Here is a 21,161-nt window from a genome sequence, read left to right on the forward strand (position 1 = left end):
TGGTTGTTTGTCTCTGTGTGCCCTGCAATTGGCTGGCAACCGATTCAGGGTGTTCCCCACCTACTGCCCGAAGACAGCTGGGATAGGCTCCAGCACCCCCCACGACCCTAGTGAGGATCAAGCGGTTCGGAAAATGGATGGATGGATGGATGGATGGATCATATATCCATAAAATATACCATCAAACTGGGTTTAGGAAACTGAAAGCCTTCTGGCAAACAATGTGCTCTTGGGAAAATAATAACAGCTTGAGTGCCCATGAGAAATTTAAGAATTTACATTGTACAAAGACACATTTATATCTGAGTATATAAGTATTGCCTCTTTGTGCTCACAAAAGAAATATCACCGTTTTGTGTCTTTTCATGGCAGAGCATATCAGAAGTCGTACAGTATATTCCTTTTCAGCAAAGCTTTGCTCCGGTGACCTCAGAAGGATGCAGTTATGCTTTCGTGACTTACTGCATAACATGCCGACGAGAGGTGAAGTAATGGCTGGACGCAGTCGAAGAAGGCGTATCATTAAATGTTACACCGTTGATTCGGACATCATTGACCATGAATCGGATCCCAAGCATGACACAAGAATAGCCTGCTAGCTTTTTTCACCTCACATCTATCTACATCACAATCCGCATCTCTACAATTGCGTTTTAGCCAAATTCTTCTGCTCACCACAACAGACATTATCTTCCCTCATGCTCTCTGTCTCCTCACTTACTGATACAATATTAGAGGAAGAAGATTACTTGACGTGTTTGAAAGTTTGATTGGATTAAACCTGCCGTCAGCTTCTGACTGGCCTTACAATCGGCCGATGAGGAAAGCCAAAAGCAAACACAAGATGAGTTTGCTCAGGAATGGTGTCTATAAGGTGAAACTCCACCTGTAAGCAACTCATCGTACATTTTAATGGTGATGAGAAAAAGCCGAAATGTTGAATGAATCCCATGGGCGATGATGTGGTGTTATTAAAATGCGACCGCTAAGGGCGCATATGAGGGAAAATAGATTTTTTTTGTGGAATAATTACAAATACAATTAAATGTTTTTAAAGGATCAGGGCATGAAGCGAAGATGTCAATTTTAATCATATTTTCTGGAGGTGAGTTACAATGTTACATTCTCGGAAGAGTTTTCTTTTTCTTTTTAACCTAAAGCAAGAATTTCTGATATAGTGTAGCATTTTCCAATTTTGTGACAAGGGCATAGGCTGCTCATTCACGGGGCATTTAATGATGAAAGAACAGTTTTCCAGCCTGATCTTCAGGACATTTAACTCATTCAGTACCAGCCAATTCTGGACCAAGTCTGAAAAGACTTTTAAAAATGTATTTGGGAGTGAATGAGTTAAATGATATACAGCATGTTGATATATGATATATTCACCCTTAACAAGAACAAGGTACTTCAAATGTAGAACATGTATGCACACTTTACAGGACAAGCACGGAAGAGTATGGAACAAGGAGCAATTCCAAAGCAAATAAACAAATCAGCAATGAGGTAGAGTAACAGTTTATTCCATTGACTGAGGTCTTATTTGATTTTCCATAGCGGCAGTATGAAGTTCAATTTGAATATGTCCTTTGGGTTTATTGAGATATGGATTGGGAGGTATTTGATGGATTGGGTGGCAAGTTTATTGGGTAAGTCCCCCCAACTTCAGCATCCCTGTCAATGGACATGAGAGGCAGGATCTCGCATTTAGTCCGGTTCACGGAGAAGCAAGAAACGTTCCCAAAGTTATTGATGAATTTATGGACTGATGGAAAGGAACTAAATGGTCTAGTTTAGGGGTGCTCAAACCTTTTGGATCGAAGATCTACTTTTCGATCAACTAACATCCCGGGATCTACCCTTACCGGCGCGCACACGCACACGCGCACACACACACACACACACACACACACACACGCGCGCACACGCACACACATGCACGCGCACACGCACACGCACACGCACACGCACGCTCTGATGAGAAACAGCCTGAAACTGAGGCATGCGACGCACTTTTGCAGCCTGTTAACTAGCGTAGCTCACACGTACCGTTTTAAAGTGCTGGGCCCTCCTAGATTCCTATTCTTTGCTCGTGCCCTCTGTGAATTGCACACAAAGCAAACTCTGAATGAGTATAATGATGATAAAAGATAGAGTGCAACAGTTCTGATCACAAGCTGCAATTGTAAACTGCTGATAGCTAACAACTTCCGGTGACGTAATCACCCGCCACCATAAATTCAAGATTTACCTGCTTTATTTTATTTTTAAATATTTTTTGGGTGAAAATTAGACTGATAAGATGAGTAGGGTGCAGTGTACATTAACACAAAAAATATATTATTAACATGTACAAAGACACACAAATGGTTGTTTGCTTTTTTTTCTCCTCGACACTCCTCGGATCTACTTGGGACCTGTCTTAGATCTACCGGTAGATCAGATCTACCTAATGGCCACCCCTGGTCTAGTTGAATAAAGAAAAAAAACATTCTGTTGCAATTTTGTCTAATGCGTCATTAAAAAGTGTCGATAGAAAAAGTGATGATGACCAACCTAGACTGGTTCTTCTGTTTAGTGTTAAATATTTGGATATTGATCTGTTGGTAATCTCTGATGCTTAAGGTTTTTGAATTTTATTCCATTTGTTGAAATGGAGGCCAAAGCCAAAATGATTGAGACTTGGTGGAGCAAAAAGGGAGTCAACACTGTTTTATTTGTTCTTTATTAGGTGTTGTGTCAGATGTGTGGACCCTGCGTGTGACATTTCACCAGTAAATCCATCGCCAAATACTGATGGCAGCTCACTGACAGACTGACGATGGTTCCACCTTCTCTGTCATGATCTGTATTTCAGTTGTTTGGATTACTTTTAGTTTCGTTATATGTAATGCTGTGTCTTTTTATCTTGTCGTTCATGCCTTGTCACCAAAATTTCCATCAAACAAGTCAAGTCAAGATTTATAGAGCACTTTCAAACAGCCATCGCTGCATACAAAGTGCTGTACAAGGAGCAATTTAACATGCACAATAAACAGTAAAACAAATCGGTAATATAGATGGTAGAAAGCACTAAACAGTAAAACCAAGAACAAATCTAAGTCATGCTGAGTCGAATGCCAAAGAATACAAGTGAGTTTTGAGGAGGGTTTTGAAGATGGGCAGCGAGGAGGCTTGCCGAATGTTCAGTGGGAGGTCATTCCAGATAGAGGGACCAGCAAACAAACAAAAAGTTACTGAACGCGTGGGCAAATCCTCATGAAACTTTGCACAAACATCGGTCCGGGCAAGTTTTTCTTGCAGGCGGCCCAGTAATCCAATAATTAGTGCATCAACTTCACAGTGCAGAGGTCGTGGGTTCGATCCCGGCTCCGGCCTCCCTGTGTGGAGTTTGCATGTTCTCCCCAGGCCTGCGTGGGTTTTCTTCAGGTTCTCCGGTTTCCTCTCACATTCCAAACAAATGCCTGGCAGGTTGATTGAACACTTGAACACCCCAGCTGCTTAAATGCTGTATTATTGTTATTATAATTATGAATACCTGATGTGCTGGAGAAAAAAGAAAAACGAGAGTAGATTTGGAATCAGCCCCCCAAAAAATCATGTAGAAAAGTAATAATGTGATTTTTTTCAAATACAGTAATGATTTGTTTTTGAGTTTTATTCACTGGTATTCCTTGGCATTCGACTCAGCATGACTTAGATTTGTTCTTGGTTTTACTGCTTGGTGCTTTCTACTGTCTTTATTACCGATTTGTTTGACTGTTTTTTGTATATGTTAAATTGCTCCATAAGCAGTGATTGCTGTTTGAAAGTGCTTTATAAATACAGTTGAGTTGAGTTGAGTTTATTAACTGTGTTTTGTGGCTTGGACATTTTATCAAGATTGAACAAAACGCAAAGTAAAATGTATTTTTTTTTAATCTAAAATGAAAGGAACATTTTACAAAACCACTGAAGATGAGGGTGAATTGCGACCTGATGAACGTCAAAGTGATTTTCTAAAGGTAGCCGGACACAATTTCTGAGTCCCTTTTTTAGTCTTATCTGACCAATTTCAGCAAATGTTTGGGGAATCTTTCCTCCATCTTTGGCTGTTTATTTGCCTTCCTCCAGAAAGCCCAGAAATAATTCCCTCCACTGGCTACAATGGCTTCCTTTTCCAGATGAAGAAAAACCAAACGAAATTGATTGTTCACACACACACACACACACACACACACAATTTAAAGACCTTAATTTAATCTGAAGGACAGGGTGATTTTGTTATGCGGGAAATGTTGCAGTTTATCTGTTTTGAGATATTCATGATCTCAAATTGTGTGTGTGTGTTGTTGATCCTGCAGGGAGCATGATTCATAAATAACCCATTTTCTTTTTTGTGTCTATTGTCTCTATTGTTTCAGTTTAGTGGCGGTACTCCAACCATTTTAGGAATGACCTTTAAGTCTCACTTTTCTTTTTCACATTCTGTAATCCGCTCACCGTGAAGGTCACATTATGTTCCAGCTCTACCCAAGATGTGCTGACTTGGTGTTCAGTGATTCTCACATTGATTTATAAATGTGATGTTGCCTTCGGTATGAGGGTCAGTCTATCAAATCAGACTTTAAGGTCAGATCGATTTAGATCAAATAAATTAACTACAAATTAAAACCCGCCGCACACTGAGTGAAGCCACCGAAGCCGAATGAACTGCCTCTCAGTCTGCGGGGTTCTGCCAATCGTCTTCATTGGCACAATTCAAAATGGAATCGGTGCATGGCGTCACAGCCAATCAAGAATGCACATGAGCGTTCACCCCAAAAAAAATAAATTTGCGGCAAATTCTCTCTCTCTTGAGAGAGAGAGAGAGAGAGAGAGAGAGAGAGAGAGACTGGATAGCTCAGTTGGTAAGGCATCGGTTTGAGGTGGTTTGAATCCCGCTTGGGGCAAAAAATTAGCACATAACACCAACCAGTGTGGGTCCTTGGGCAAGATTCACGCTAATGCCTACCTCATACAATGATGAGAGACATTAAAATGAATGACAAGCCGGCTCGGACGTCGCCCGGCCAAACAAGGTCTGCGTCAGGTGCTGGGGAACCAGAGCACCTTGATGAAAAATGGGCTACTGGTACAAAGCGGAGATGGGCGAGATGCGATAACATGGCTCTGTTGGAATGCTACTTCTTAAGCAACCCTAGTCAGAGGGGTTACATGCTATACGGTTACTTCGAAACCCACAGTCACGGTTGACAACTAGAAACAACTAGTAGCTCAGTGTTCCAACATCCACAAATGGCAACTGCTGTCACAACTTGAGATTGATGAGGTACAACGATCAGAGAAGGTCAAACCAGAGATTGGGAGGCCAGCCCCAATGAATGAAATGCTGAGCGAGGCAGCAACTGACCTGAAAACTAAGATCATGGCGAGAATGAAAGCTGGGCAACCTAGAAACCGATTACAACGGCTATGTGAAGTACCACCTGAAAGTCTCATAGAAAGTGTGAATGCAGCACTGAGGGCGATCCCTACCGTAACGATCACAGAAACCAATGAGCTGATATACGCTTCAGCATCAGTGATCCTGGAGACTCTGGGCTATAAGAGCAACCATGGAAGCCATGAGATACGTTACCCACCATGGAAAAGACGGTTGGAGGCTAAGCTCAAGGCGGCTCGGAAAGATGTGAGTCAATTGACGGAGGCCCAGAGAGGTGTGATGAAAAGGCCGATACCCGAGAGGTACATCCAGATGACCATACCTGAAGCACTCGAAACTGCCAAACACAGGCTCCAAGCCTTGTCCAGTTGCCTAAAGCGGTACACGAAAGAGAATGAGGCCAGCCGAATAAACAGGCTGTTCGCAACACAACCTGCGAAAGTGTACGCTCAGTGGCAGGATCCTAACAACAGAGCTGACCCACCAAGACTGGAAACTGAAATGTACTGGAAAGGCATATGGGAGAAGGAGGTTGCACATAACAGCAGTGACCAATGGCTGGTCACGCATAAGACTGCAGGTCCCGACATACCAACCTGTGCACAACCTGGATTGATTACAAGAAAAACCTATGACTCGTTGCCACACACATGGATCACTGAATGCTTGGAGTTGTATAAGGTGAACAGGACCCTCAGAGCCTTCGTTGCGAACTCGGAGGCTGGGGACTCGGGAGTGTGAGAGCCACTGTCCAGGATGAAATATCCAAGCTCCATCAGGGAGAAGACTCCAACGGATGACGTACTCAGAGAATGTCTCAGACAATGGGGAACAGAAGATGAGGCGCTGGAAGAGGGGCCATCATGGGAGGACAAGCCCCTACACGGGATGTTCCACTGGAACATAACTGAAGAGGCCGATCTCAAGAAGTCCTATCAGTGGCTAGTCTGAAGGACAGCACAGAGGCACTCATCCTGGCTGCTCAGGAGCAGGCCCTGAGCACCATAGCCATTGAGGCCCAGATATACCACACCAGACAAGACCCAAGGTGTAGGTTGTGCAAAGACAGCACCTGAGACGATCCACCACATAACTGCAGGGTGTATGATGCTGGCAGGAAAGCCTACATGGAACGCCATAACCAGGTGGCTGGCATAGTCTACCGAAACATCTGTGCGGAGTATGGACTGGAAACCCCAAGGTCAAAATGGGAAACACCTCCGAAGGTGGTGGAGAATGACAGAGCGAAGACCCTGTGGGACGATCCAGACTGACAAGATGGTAATGGCGAACCAACCAGATATCGTGATCATAGATAAAGGGTGGTGGAGAAAAGCTGTTGTAGTGGATGTAGATGTCCCAAGTGATGGAAACATCAGGAAGAAGGAACACGAGAAACTCGAGAAATACCAAGGGCTCAGAGAGGAGCTGGAGAGAGCCTGAAAGGTAAAGGTGACAGCCGTGCCTGTGGTGGTCGGAGCACTCGGGGCATTGACCCCCAAACTGGATGAGTGGTCGCAACAGATCCCGGGAACAACATCGGACATCTCAGTCCAACAGCAAGGATACTGCGCAGAACCCTCAAGCTTCCTGGCCTCTGGTAGAGGACCCGAGCTGAATGAGGGACGGACACCACCCGAGGGGAGATTAGAAGAGGATTTTAAATTTTTTTTATATACACACACATATAGGTTTCTAATGGAAGAATGAAGTTGAATGATGCTTCAAGAAGTGACTTCAACCGATTTAAATTATTTTTTATAAATGTATGCTGTCCGCCCTACATCTTTCTTTGCTGGGACACAAGTAATTTATTGATGTGGTGTTCAGGAAAATATAGAGTAGCTCCTTGAGCAGTGAACTTTATTTTTTACTGTAGGTGAGTCTTCCTTGCCTATATTGAATTACTTTGTCATAGTAACGCCTAGCCCGCCTCTCACTAACGATGCCAGCTCGGATAGGCTCCAGCTCACCTCTGCAATCCTGCTCGGATAAGCAGAATAGAAAATGGATATATGGATACACTTTTGAGCATTTTCCCCCCTCTTCATTTGGTCGACTGCTGAGCAAGTGGGGACAATCGTCATGTTGGAGAATATTGCTGTTTGTGCAGCTTTTAAATTTTTCACGTATTGAATCTAAATTGCTGTATATATTTAGACTACCACTACTGTTCGATAACTTTTTAAAAAATGTGTCTGTGGAGAGATGGACAGTCCCAGTGTAAATGGAGCAATTGGAAGTGCGAGGTCAAATGTGTGAAATATACCACAAGGTGAAACCAAGTGCACATTTTGCACCAGTCCTTGTTTACAGAAATTAGAAATGGGCTTTGAGTAATTGGAGGCATTGCAACTCAGCTGGGCCTCTCAATAGAACCTCATAATGGCGCGCATCCCAGCAAGGCACAATCACCTGGTAACACACAGATTGATTGAGGCAGAGGACATTCCAGCACATCCTCACAAGAAGACTTATCCATCATAGGAATTTGAATTTGATAAGATGGCAGATATGAGAAAATATCATTAGAGCGGCAGGGAGGGATGCAAGGGGAAAGAAATGCACTCTGACTTCAGAATGGCTCATCATGTAGCAAAAATAAAGACCGGACATGATGTCGGTAGAGGCTAATTATATATTGTTTTCAATTTTTTTTTTAGATGTGCAAATTTTGTATTGTGTCCCAGCCTGCTTGATTGCAGAGTGAGAGGAGGTCTCACATGAGGTTTATCTGCCCAAGAAGCCGTTTTGGAGGGGTGACACTTTAAATGGCTGATATAAAAGACGACACAAGTCATCAATCACACATCTCCGGCCTGTCTGCTTGGAATTCCTATTTTTAAAAGATGATCCATCAAGCACCTATAAGTCATGGCGTAGATGCAGGCCGTGCCCTTGTGTGTTTACAAGATTGCATGTGTCGTTTGGATTTGGATATTTGTGACAGGGGTGTATTCGATCCTATTTTGACATGTGCTGTCATCGCTCAGATTAATGAATCGGAGAGGGAAGACAGATTTGTCCATTTTACAAAAAACACCTCTGCTCTGTGGAACCAATAGCATTCGGCTGTCATCTAATTTGATGTTGACAAAGCTTTCATCAAGTAATCATACTGCGTACTGCACAAAACATCAACTAATCATGCGCTTGTCTTCTTCGACTCCTTTGAAGTCCATTAATCTTTGCATGTGAACTTTCCATCACCAAGTGGCTGTCACGCTCAAAGGATGGCAAAAACAAAGAGATACTCATTTACAATTTGGCTGGGTCAGATACGGTCTGACAAAATTTTGGGCAGGAGGCATAGAGGATCACATAAGTCAGCAGAAGTTTTTCAATATACTGCTTGAAGTGTATACTGTCACGCTGAGTTTGTAATAACAGCTGGCTCTTGTGTATCAATTTGTTTTTAGGGAGGCAAAAGGTCAGCTTATTGTTTTCTTCATTTTTTTTTTTTTTTGCGACATTAAGATCTCGCCTCGGCCACTTATTCCATTTCTGACCTTGCGCTCCATTACTTGCAATTCCATGATATACCCTGTAATTGTTTTCATGTCAGAACCGCATCTGAAGGGTACGCCTCCAGGTGATCGACCCGCTTCGATGTGTAACGAGGATGATGTTTAGCAGAATTTTTTTCACAAGGAAGAATATGACGGGGCTCCATTAAACTCCAATGTGCCACATCAAGCAAGAGCAAGCATAGAGCACTCTTTCCCAGTTTGATGGGCTTTTCTGATGAAATAAAATACAAAACTTTCGAATTTAAATCGCCATCTTGATACTTGATACTTGATCATGCATGAAGATGTGAAATGTCATCTGTTGAGTTATCATTAAGTCAAAGTCCGTGTAATTTGCTTTCTCTCCGATTTTGGTTCTTTTAATGGCCTCTATGAGCACGCGTGTGGTTTACTTAAGGATCCCGAAGCTGGCAATAAAAGTGAGGAGCAACACTGGTCTTTAATAAACAGAAAGCGCCTGGAGTTATGCTCAGCAGTTACCGTTTATGCTTCTTCAGGTCTCAGGTGAGCTGTAACCTGTCCCAGCTGGCCATTGGCCATCAGGCAGTATCAGATACACCCTGACGTCACCAGCCAATTCCAAGGAACAAATTGAAGAAAAAACATCCATGTATAAAAATGAAGTATTGCAAATATTATATATATATATATATATATATATATATATATATATATATATATATGTATATGTATATATATATGTATATGTATATATATATATATATATGTATATGTATATATATATATATATATATATATATATATATATATATATATATATATATATATATATATATTATTGTGCAAAATCATTTACATGACCAGTGAGCTTCAAAGAGACGCATACCATTATTTATGAACAAAAACATCTAATTGAATGTCATGTCAGTAAATTTGTTATCTCAGAGGTCTGTGTGTGAAATTGGTCATCAGTACCTAATCAGTTGCTCTCGGTTTGAAAAAAAGCCGCTGAAGATGTGAGGTAAGTAAGGTAAGGTAAGTTTGAAATTGATCCCCTACTTTCGCCATTTTCCGTTCTTTAAAAATGTTCCTTTTCTATTTTCCATCTTCCTGCTCCACGAGTGCGTTGCACCGCATAAACGACCTTAGTTTTGCTTTGCCGATTTGGTTGTATGAGTTGCAAAATGTGAATTTGCAACGGTTTATTTGTAGCGCTCACTAACTTTCCTCTTAAATCCATTTCTTGTATAAATCCTTACAAATCAAATAATCCGGAAAAAAGATTACGTTAAAAGAAGTTAAAAGAAGGATTTATTTTTTAAATAAGGACTTGTCAATCACCCTATATGTGTATATTTTCCTCTTTAGTGAGGCCCTAACCACCTGATGCCGTGTAAGTCATTTTTTAGGATGTGCCGCAGGCTGGGTCACTGACGGTGCGGTGGTTCATTTGCCTGACTCAAATGCAGGCAGCGTGGGTTCACTTCCCACTCGGTGATGGTGTGAATGTTCGTTTGGATGGTTCTCAGTCTCCACACGCCCTGTGATTGACTGACAACCAGTCTGAGGTGTGATAAAATATTTTTCATGCAATTGTTTTTCAACCCAGTTGACGGGTTGACGCCCAGGCTAATGTTACTTGTGCCTCCTGATGATGACTTACAAGCTGACGACTCGGTTCCGTACAAAGACATCGTTGCCACCGTCTCTCGTGTGCGCACAGTGCAACATGCAGCTCTGTGTCACATACAGCTTGTCAGCCGATGTGGGTTACCATAGTAACAAACCGTGGCATGCTTCACCTGTGGACAGGCAAATGATGGAGAGGTACTTTGTCAAACTGTCGATTAACATTGAATTGTTCCATTTTCACCCCCTAATGAATTTGTCTTGCCTCAGTGCTTGCTTGCGCTCAGCTCAGGTTTGCGTTATCCAATGAAAACTCATGTCAGTGACAAAGAAAACAATACATGTATTTCAAGTGTAACTGGCCGTTCAAGATGTTAATCACAGTGAAGTTTAATTTGTAGTGTTTTCTGTTATGCTATGCTCCAATGACATTTTCGGCTTTGGTGCTTTCCACCATATTTATCAATATGAAGGCGGCCCGGTAGTCCAATGGTTAGCACGTAGACTTCACAGTGCAGAGGTACCGCGTTCAATTCCAGCTCCGGGCTCCCTGTGTGGGGTTTACATGTTCTCCCCGGGCCTGCGTGGGTTTTCTCCGGGTATTCCGGTTTCCTCCCACATTCCAAAAACATGCATGGCAGGCTGATTGAACACTCCAAATTGTCCCGAGGTGTGAGTGTGAGCGCGAATGGTTGTTCGTCTCTGTGTGCCCTGCAATTGGCTGGCAACTAGTTCAGGGTGTCCCCGCCTAATGCCTGAAGACGGCTGGGATAGGCTCCAGCCTGCCCCGCGACCCTAGTGAGGATATAAGCGGTTGGGAAGATAAATGAATGATCAATATCAAGATCGTTCACTTTCACTTAACTCTTAACACCACGTCCTTCTTGATTATGACTGAAACGTGTGTCTTCATCCTCTCTACATTTAACATATTCCCATAATAACTTAGTGTTTAATCACATTACTGTCTGCAGAGTCATCAGGAGTTTCTGCACACGCCCACGTTATTCCAAGGAGGACCTCTGCCAACTGTTTGCTATCTCTCCACTTTAGGAATCCTGCAGTGACTGCCTTTGTCGTTGATCACTGTGGATAGACAACGGACTACAACAGCAGCGACCTCTTGGATTAAACAAATGACCGGAAGTGGCATTGTAATTAAAGGGACATGTCCATTCGAGAAGAATTTATTTCAAGGTGGCTGAAAGAGAGCAGCATGCATGCGCTCCCCTCACCAAGTTTAGACTGAAAACATCTCAGTCTGACGTGAAAAGATGAATGTGAGGCCAAAAGATGAACATTTCAGGTTTTTTGTAAACTTGTAAACTGTACTTCTATTCATGACCTTCATTGCTGGCCCTCTGGAGGTTTTTGCTGATAGTGGTTTTATACACTGACAAAAGTGGTGTTTTGAAACCTACTCAATCTTGTTTAGTCAAGTGGTTGCACACAATCATCCGGCTCGAGGTACAGTTTTTAAATAGATGTATAATTTACTTGAAAAATGTATCTGGATCCAGATGATTTTATTGTGCGCAACCACTTCATAAAACTGAGTAAGTAAGATTAATTAATTTTTTTCTGTGTACTTTAGATTGACAGTTCTAAAAACGTTTTTTTTCTTCTTTTTTGCATAGCCATTGAACATCTGTTACTCAGGACATAAATGGTTTATCTCTTCTTCAAGGCATTCCAAATAGTTTAATTTGATATTTTAATGTGTTCTTACAGCTTCACAAATGGTTATATTTCACCCTTGGACCGTTCTCCAACTAGTAGCAATCTGGTTGTATTAATTACAACAGGACACAAAAGGGCAACAAACCACAACTATCAGTTACATGTTCCAATACTTTCACTCACATAAAAATGAGTAGGGTGGGGGGAAAAAAGATGTCTTTGAAGTTGGACTTGATGTTTTATGTTCATTTTTTGATGTCAAACACAAACGTTTTCAGTCTGCAGCAAATAAAGGAATTACACTATTTTTGGAGGCGGAGCGTAGTTATAGAAATAGAATATGCATTGACATGTAAAACTGAAATATATCAACAGGCGCTGCAGAAAAGAAGGGCAGAGATAAATCCCAGAAGCTCACAGGCTGCCCAAGTTTGAGTTGTCAGCATGTGATTTTCTTCAATCTTTCACTGTTCTCGGTGCTGTATCACTCACTCAAGCGCCTTCCTCAATCTCATATTTGCTCCATTTCTCACAGCGCCTACTTTGTTCCTCAAGACTGAAGGCATTGAAATTTCACATCCTTACATGCAGTCAATCAACTTTCTGTTCTGTCGAGCCATTTTAGAGCAATTCAGTGACTCAAAGTCATAAAAAAAACCCCGCGTTTGATCGAAAATCAAGTCGAGTTATTCAATATCTGCTGGCATGCAAAGACACCAATTCGGATGCAAAAGAAATGCAATCCTTATGGAGAATGGTAATTTACTCACTTGACTGGGCTGAACAGACATGGATTTATTTTAATTGTTATATTTTTTTCATCTGTACATGGTCAATGCATCAAACATGAACAACAAGCCATTGGATTCAGACGGAAACTGTATCAGAGTCAGGATAAATTTAGCATTTCACATTTCATCACCATAAATGTAAATCAACAAAAATGAGGAGCTGCTCCCCCCCAAAATTGACCATGGTTGGCTCCATCATAAGCCACAAGCCTGAGAAAAGCACATCTGATAGACTGGTTAATTAACAATTATGAAGACATCTATCGAGGAATATTGGCAGCATGTTAAATTGTTTTGGGGATCATTTCCTTTGGACGCAATTAAAGTACTGTACATATTTGACTGACGGGTATTTCTTTTTGTGACTACTTAGTAATAAATAAATACAGGGTTTTAAACGATTGTTCTTGATTAACGTTGACCCCAATTACCCAGTAATCATCAGTATACCAAGTGTCATCTAAATTTGGATTTCACAAAAAATAATCAAGAAAATTATATTCAAGAGCTTGCTTTCCTTTACATAAGATCAGAACAATGAGGGACACAGGCCACGAAAAACACGGAGAAGTTCAAAAGTGTATTACTCACCAGAACATTAGTGAATTGAAATGTAACACAAGCGGTGGTGATATGTAAGAATTCAGTTTTGATGATAACTATTGGAGTCGTTTCTGACTGGGAACAGAAAATTGGATTTTCCTGCTGTGCACTTGTCTGGCATGACAATTAGCGGGACTATTTAAGGACCTCATGGACCCACTTGACGCTCTTGGATAATTTTTACCTTGCTCAAGTCATTGTTCATGTGCATTTCAGCTCGACGTTCGCATTACTCTGGTTCTGTTTTTGGCTCTTTCCTTGATTTATGTTTTCTTCATTTCTTTGGCTCTTGCTTTTGCTTATGTTCTTCGTTCTTCAAGTAAGTAGTTCTTGGTGCAATGACGGTTTGTTCTCCAAGCGGTTTGGTTTTCGTACTTTCGTTACAAGCTACTTCCGTCCAGGTTTTTGTTGTTGTTGTTGTTGTTGCTCTTCTGCCTTGTGCAAGCAATTTTTGTTTTCTTCACATTATTCCTTGCTTGTTGTCTAGTGTCATTATTTGTTATTATTTGCACCAATTTTTAGGAAATCCGGAATCTTCCGGGTGCCTGACAATAGCCCCATTTATACTTCTGTTCTATGTTCCGCTTTGTCGCCCTGTATCCTTTGACCTCCTATGCTCCTTCAATAGTTGCCAATCACTTCTGAGCCTGCCTTCGCATTCTTCTCGGCTGTGTTTTATCTGCAGTATGGGATTAGTCTAAGTCTATTTATTTCACTACAGCCAATCCGACCCTGATTTGTTAAAGCTGAAGCCTGCTCGCTTAGCCATTCATGGAAATGTGACAGGATCAATAAATCCCACGCTTCAGCCAAAGGCGCACATGTATTTAACTTGTGGGGGTTTGCCAATGACATGTCTCTCTGCTACATGCAGCCTCAAGAGACATCTGGCTTTCATGTCAGAAAGATCTCGCGCTGCAACGAGCACAAGGCATAGTGGGACACGCAGACTGCTTTGCAGTAGGTGCAAGCCAAGTTAAAGCTCCCATTCTGTTTTGTATTCATGGCCGCGTTCACCGCCCATGCTTAGTGCACGAGGGAAGGGACAATTTGTCATCCTGCTCAGGAAATTGTTGAGAATTTGTGAAATATGTTTGACATCCTGCTACTCCATTAGCCAATCATTTTTACAATAAAAGCAAGGATTTTACACACAGAGGAGACTCCTATACATAAGAGTTTTCAAATGATGTGTCACCATGCCAGAATGGCAATGCAAGGCAAACAATAGTTGTCTTTTGGCGAAAGGGAATCCACGACATATGTTGAAAATGAGAAAAAAATACAATAGTTATAATCATCGTCATTCGCAGCTAGCTTAATCACTCATCACGATAAACACTGTAAATAATTCATTGGTTAATTTCTCTTAATACAGTGGTTCTTAACCTTTTTAGAGCCTTTTATCGAACCCAACCAGTTAATATGCACATTCAACGAACCCTTCATTAGTGAAAATATATATACCGGTATATACTGTGTATATATATATATATATATAAAATTCCTCGTCTCACCCCCTCGGGTGGTGTCCGTCCCTCATTCAGCTCGGGTCCTCTACCAGAGGCCAGGAAGCTTGAGGGTTCTGCGCAGTATCCTTGCTGTTCCCAGCACTGCACATTTCTGGACTGAGATGTCCGATGTTGTTTCCGAGATCTGTTGCAACCACTCATCCAGTTTGGGGGTCACTGCCCCGAGTGCTCCGACCACCACAGGCACGACTGTCACCTTTACCTTCCAGGCTCTCTCCAGCTCCTCTCTGAGCCCTTGGTATTATTCGAGTTTCTCGTGTTCCTTCTTTCTGATGTTTCCATCACTAGGGAGCGCTACATCCACTACAACGGCTTTCCTCTGCCCTTTATCTATGATCACGATATATTCATTCATTCATTCATTCATCTTCTGTACCGCTTGATCCTCACTAGGGTCGTGGGGGGTGCTGGAGCCCATTCCAGCCGTCTCCGGGCAGTAGGCGGGGGACACCCTGAATCGGTTGCCAGCCAATCGCAGGGCACACATAGACGAACAACCATCCACGCTCACACTCACACCTAGGGACAATTTAGAGTGTTCAATCAGCCTGCCATGCATATTTTTGGAATGTGGGAGGAAACCGGAGCACCCGGAGAAAACCCACGCAGGCCCGGGGAGAACAAATCCACACAGGGAGGCCGGAGCTGGAATCGAACCCGGTACCTCTGCACTGTGAAGCCGACGTGCTAACCACTGGACGATATATATACCTGTATATATTACAAATTCAACATATTAAAAAAATGCATTCATTAAAAACAGAAAAAAAGTCGCTAACATTTCAAGAGATTGTACTTTTTTTTTTTTTTACGTACTATCCCGATAGTCACATGTTGACTACGAAGCGAACTAAATTTCCCACAGCACTGATTAGACAAGCAATGTCATGTGATCATCTGCAGCCAGTGATGGCCAAGTGGGCGTGTCATGGATATATTGAGTAGCGTGCCGTCCTTGGCAGAGGCTCCGTCAAACCCCTGAGACAGATACACCGAACCCCTGGGGTTCTTAAAATGTGAAACATTTGCATAATTGCAGTGTCAATACAGCGGTGCAGCTGCAATACATATTTATGAGGACATCAACAAATACAGATTTGTCAGTGTGACTCTGGGCCACTGTGACACTCAATCTGACAGCTGGCATTGGCAATTGAAGTTCGGCGGATCACCAACAAAAAGGCACAATGTGACAAGTTTTATCGTGAAATCTCACCCGATGGATGCTAAGTAGGAGAAGAGATCAAGGCTGAGTGCCGTTGATTCTTTTTTCCATATTTTACAATCCACTCCAAACAAATATATTTGTGGAGCACAACCGTGCTTACTTCTTCAAGCATGACAGCACGAGATGTTTTTTCCTCGAAATGCTCGCATTTCATTTTCAAGTTGACGACGACATGGCCAGCAGAACACCATAAAGCTAGATTTTTTGGACAATTCGCCACTGTCACAACTCACTACCGGTACAGTTAAAGAGACTGCGGCGGATAACAGAAGTAGCTCACACAACCCACCGAGGACTTGGAAGTGATGGCTGCTTGTCGTCATCAAGTTGAATGTAATCGAAAAAGAAAATTGACGCAAGGAAATGTTATACACATTTACCTTCAATTATTACATGTACTCTATTGGTTATAGTCCAGCTGCTGTTTTTGCTTTTGATGGTTTTGTTTGGATTGCAACGAAACAATATTTGCTGCTACAGACCCTTTCAACCTGATTAAAGCCAAGACTAAATATCCCAACAAATATAAAATTTTTGGCCACTGCAGAATGAGTTATAATTACTTCTGAAATCTTTGTACTTTTCATCTGGTGCAAGCTTTCTTTCTTTCTCTTTTTTTTTTAAATCCAATTTGCCAAACACAATGCTTTATAACCAAATAGTGGCAAATCGAATGGCCTTGCCAACAGTCCTGATCGTGCACTTCAGCAGTAAATGTGGCTGCTGATCATAAAAACACGAACATCGTCTCTTTTAAAATGAGTGGATGTTTCCTCTGACATCCTCAAGATAAGCATGCATTCCAACGTAGTATTACAGACCAGACTGTGTTGCGGCTATGAACAATAGGTTCAACAAAGCGCAACAACCAAAGACGGTGGAGGTCAAATGTGAAGACTGTGTAGAGTATTGAGAAATTAGCAAACTCATGAGATAAGTTTGCAGGTGGTATGTGTGCCAATGTAAGTCATGGGATGTGGTGAAGCAGGAGGTGAACAAGCTCACCTCCTTTGAACAGACTTCACCGGGTCTCGATCTATCCATCACCTGGTGATAGATAGATCGATACGGAGGATGGTCCGTAGTTTTGCTTCGGAACGTTGTCCCTCACCCTCCTGATTGAAAATCTGAACGTGACAAATGAGCCCACGACCACATTCTTTTGCGGTTGCATCATTGACAACAACCATTTTAGATTTGTATTCACAAGATAAGGCTTTTGATCATCGATGTTCCCTGCCTGCAGCACAAATGTGCGCGAGGAAGGGTCACTTGAAAGGGGTTCACTCTTCTCATCAGGAAATTCATATCCAGCGGGGCTGTTAGCTATCGTATCTATGAGCTGGAGCGGATCCCATATACTTTTGGCCAAGAAGCGGGTACAACCTTAAGTGCTGTTTACTGGTCAATCAAATATAAATGCTCCCACACAATTTTACCGTTCGATAGGAAGCAACAAATCGAAAATAAAACACACACATACACATCACAGGAACTAAATATTTCACTCTCCAATTCCACCTGTTTGCACATTTATGTATGCAGTATATCCATCCTTTCATTTTCTGATCTGCTTATGCTCACACGGGTCGCGGTCATGCTGGAGCCTATCCCGGAGAAACCCCACGCAGGCACGGGGACAACATGCAAACTTCACACCTTCATTTTATGCCCTCACAGTTAGGGCTTGCCTTCTTTGCACTCATATTAATAGTATTTGTGTGTGTGTTTTTTTTTTTTAATGCTTTTGCAAACCTGCCCACTAGTCGATGTCTATGAATCTCAATTCAGAATCAGAATCAGAATCAGAATCATCTTTATTGGCCAAGTATGTAGAACACACAAGGAATTTGTCTCCGGTATAACACGCTGCACTAGTATCATCGTAAACAACAAAATCATTGAACCATTTTAGAGTAACCACTAGTTCACCCTAATTCGATCAGTCCAGTGGGAGCGATTTGGCAAAAAATGCAGTCGGAGGGGAAGGTTTGCAGCAAGATAATTGAGAGTTTCCTCCAGGACTACTGACAGCTTCAGTGTGTTAAATTGAGCTGTAGCCCATCACTGGTAACTAGAAAACTCCAACCGCAGGTACTGCAAGCCTCCTCTGTCATAATTGTTTAATACTCTTTTGACTTCTTGCTGAACAAAAGCAGTGATAAAAGGACACATTCCAACATTGTGAAAATCTTGTTGAAGATTTAAGCGCTTTCTTTGGTCCTTGGTCCTCCATGGTACACAACAGAGAGAAAATATACAGTATGATGGACACAGTAGCAATTATAATATAAAGTTCAGCAAATTTGTAGAACTCGCCTAATGGGCCGTTGTCACGCTCCTTTGTTATGTTCTAATGAAGTTCAAATTTGCTGGAAACTTGACTGATAGATAAATTGTTCCACAGGATGTTAAACAAGAGCTCTGACTCGGCACTTTTCACAAATGGCATTGAAATATCCTTGTCGTGAGTGACTTGTATGAATGATTGTATGATTGTAAAGAAGCCACATGGCATGAGAAATTATGTTGGAGGCTTTCCAAGCGTCTGTGGATTTTAAATGAGCTCTCCAAGCTTCAAAGGATTCACTGATTCGAGCTTGCCAATTCTGTCAATTGACGAGCATTGCCACATCTCTTTGTAAACGACAGGCTTGCATGTAGATAACGCATGCCCGCATCTCATGACATTCACACTTCTACAATCTTTTGAGATATAAAAATAAAATTCCTCGTCTCACCCCTCGGGTGGTGTCCGTCCCACATTCAACTTGGGTCCTCTACCAGAGGCCAGGAAGCTTGAGGGTTCTGTGCAGTATCCTTGCTGTTCACCATTTTTTTTCCCCAAACACATGCCCATGCACACGCATGCACACATTTACGCACATGCTTGGACACACACACACACACACACAGGCAAAGCCATCCGAGCGAACCTCTGCGTATTTTTGCAGTTTTTTACAATTTTAATATTGTGGTTTGTATATTGAACTTTTGCAATACAGTTCCACAAAAATGGTCCAATACAATATATCCTGTTTTAAAATCTTTAAATCTGTTTAACCATGTGCAAAAGGGTCATCGTGGCAATTGTGTGGCAGGCACACAGTACACAAGCAAGCTATTGCTATCCAATAACGTTTTGCATTGGCATCTGGAGACAGAATAAAATCCTTAAGTCCTCGATGTGTGAACAGAATAGTCTCTGCAACAGGTTCACAGGTGGGCATATCTGAATGCGCCGAAGATGGCTGCTAAGTCTTCCTTTGACCGCCCGGAGAAGTGGCATGGCATAGGGACAGTCAATGCAGCTTTACTCGCTGGCTAACTACCTCTCAACTCTGCCGGGATTTAAGCGTCTGCCTGGCTTTGATTTAAAAAAAAAAGTCATTTTAGTGTTAACCTCATCTCCTTTTTGTCATTCCTTTTTTGCACGCTCCACGGCACGTCATCGAGACTCATCGTGACAGACAGGTGATTGGAGAAATGATAATTTCCTCCTCCCATAGCAGCCCCGCAGTGTGATTGACCTGCCCCGAGCTGTTCTATTTACAAAATCAGTTGTCAGTTGGAATTTTTGACAGCTGTTTTTTTTCTCCCTTCCTTGTTGGGCCCTTAATGCGGTCTGAGCCCCAAAGCATTACACCACTTGCACCGTTGATATTTACATTACTGTTCACAGTCCAGCTCTGGCCCTCCTGCGTGCCTTTTTTTTTGCATGTTCTCCTTGTTCTTGAGAGTGTTTTCTTCGTGTATATGATGAAAGTTTCCATTTGGGTAAATGTCTGTCTTTGTGGGCATTGATTGGGTTGTCTTTTTCAGTAGCTGCTCTCTGTTGCTCAATTGCTGAAGTGAAATGAAATTTGTGTGAATGGTACAAGTGACTGACAACCAGTTCCTGTGTACCTAGCTTGCCTCTCAACCTAAAATCAGCCGGCGTAATTGTTAGCTCACCCATGACCCTAATGAGGAAAAACGCTATAGAAAATGGATATATTTACAATGTGCATGTGCATCGACTCAGCGTGACTTAGATTTGTTCTTGATTTTACTGTTTGGTGCTTTCTACCGCCTTTATTGCCGATTTGTCTTACTGTTTATTGTGCATGTTAAATTGTTCCATGTACAGCACTTTGTATGCAGCGATGGCTGTTTGAAAGTGCTCTATAAATACTGTTGACTTGACTTCACTTGCCCCCTGAAACAGATGGATCAGAATTTGCTTGTCTTTACTAGGTCGGCATTCTTATGAGGCATATTAATAGCAGGAATGAAAACTTCCATAAGATGAAGATTAACCTGACTGTCCCATGTAGAATTACTGCATATGCTTATCTGCACTCGGTTCACTTCAACTTAAAATTGAGATGTAACTAACCATTCATAAAACGAGAACAGCCTTTGTTAAAGCCACTTGACATAGTAGATGCTTGCCTGTTTTCATTACATTCAGTGGATGGTCCCTAGAAATACTGATGAACTTCAGCTTTTTTAATCAGCACAGCAAACCACAATTTTCATCATGTCATAATTAACTGAGCCCGTGGAGAATATTTTAATCTTCAAGATATTATGTGCCATTCCTATTTTGTCCTTATAAGCTGTGGTGTTGAATGGAGCCACAACAGGAGTTTATTGATTGGCATATGGAACTTATCTTTATTACTAATGGCCAGAAGTGCAGTGAAGAGGTTTTTGGTTAATTAATTGTTTGCTCTCCAAAATGTCCCTCAACACAGAGAAAGCTTTTCGAGAATGTTGAATGTTCACATGCTTGTAGTA

At 41.9% G+C, this 21,161-nt stretch overlaps 1 protein-coding gene across 1 annotated transcript in view; it reads left to right on the plus strand.

The window, feature by feature from the left end:
• LOC127610385 (uncharacterized) overlaps window positions 1-1,319 on the plus strand; it is a 39,689-nt gene extending 38,370 nt beyond the window's left edge. The window contains exon 2 of the mRNA XM_052080522.1: window positions 1,271-1,319. The gene's annotated coding sequence lies outside the window, so the exon portion shown is untranslated. The remainder of the gene's footprint in view (window positions 1-1,270) is intronic.
• The last annotated feature ends 19,842 nt before the right edge of the window (window positions 1,320-21,161 follow it).

The sequence above is a fragment of the Hippocampus zosterae genome, chromosome 11 (assembly GCF_025434085.1).
Source record: "Hippocampus zosterae strain Florida chromosome 11, ASM2543408v3, whole genome shotgun sequence".
In the NCBI taxonomy this organism is placed as follows: Eukaryota; Metazoa; Chordata; class Actinopteri; order Syngnathiformes; family Syngnathidae; genus Hippocampus; species Hippocampus zosterae.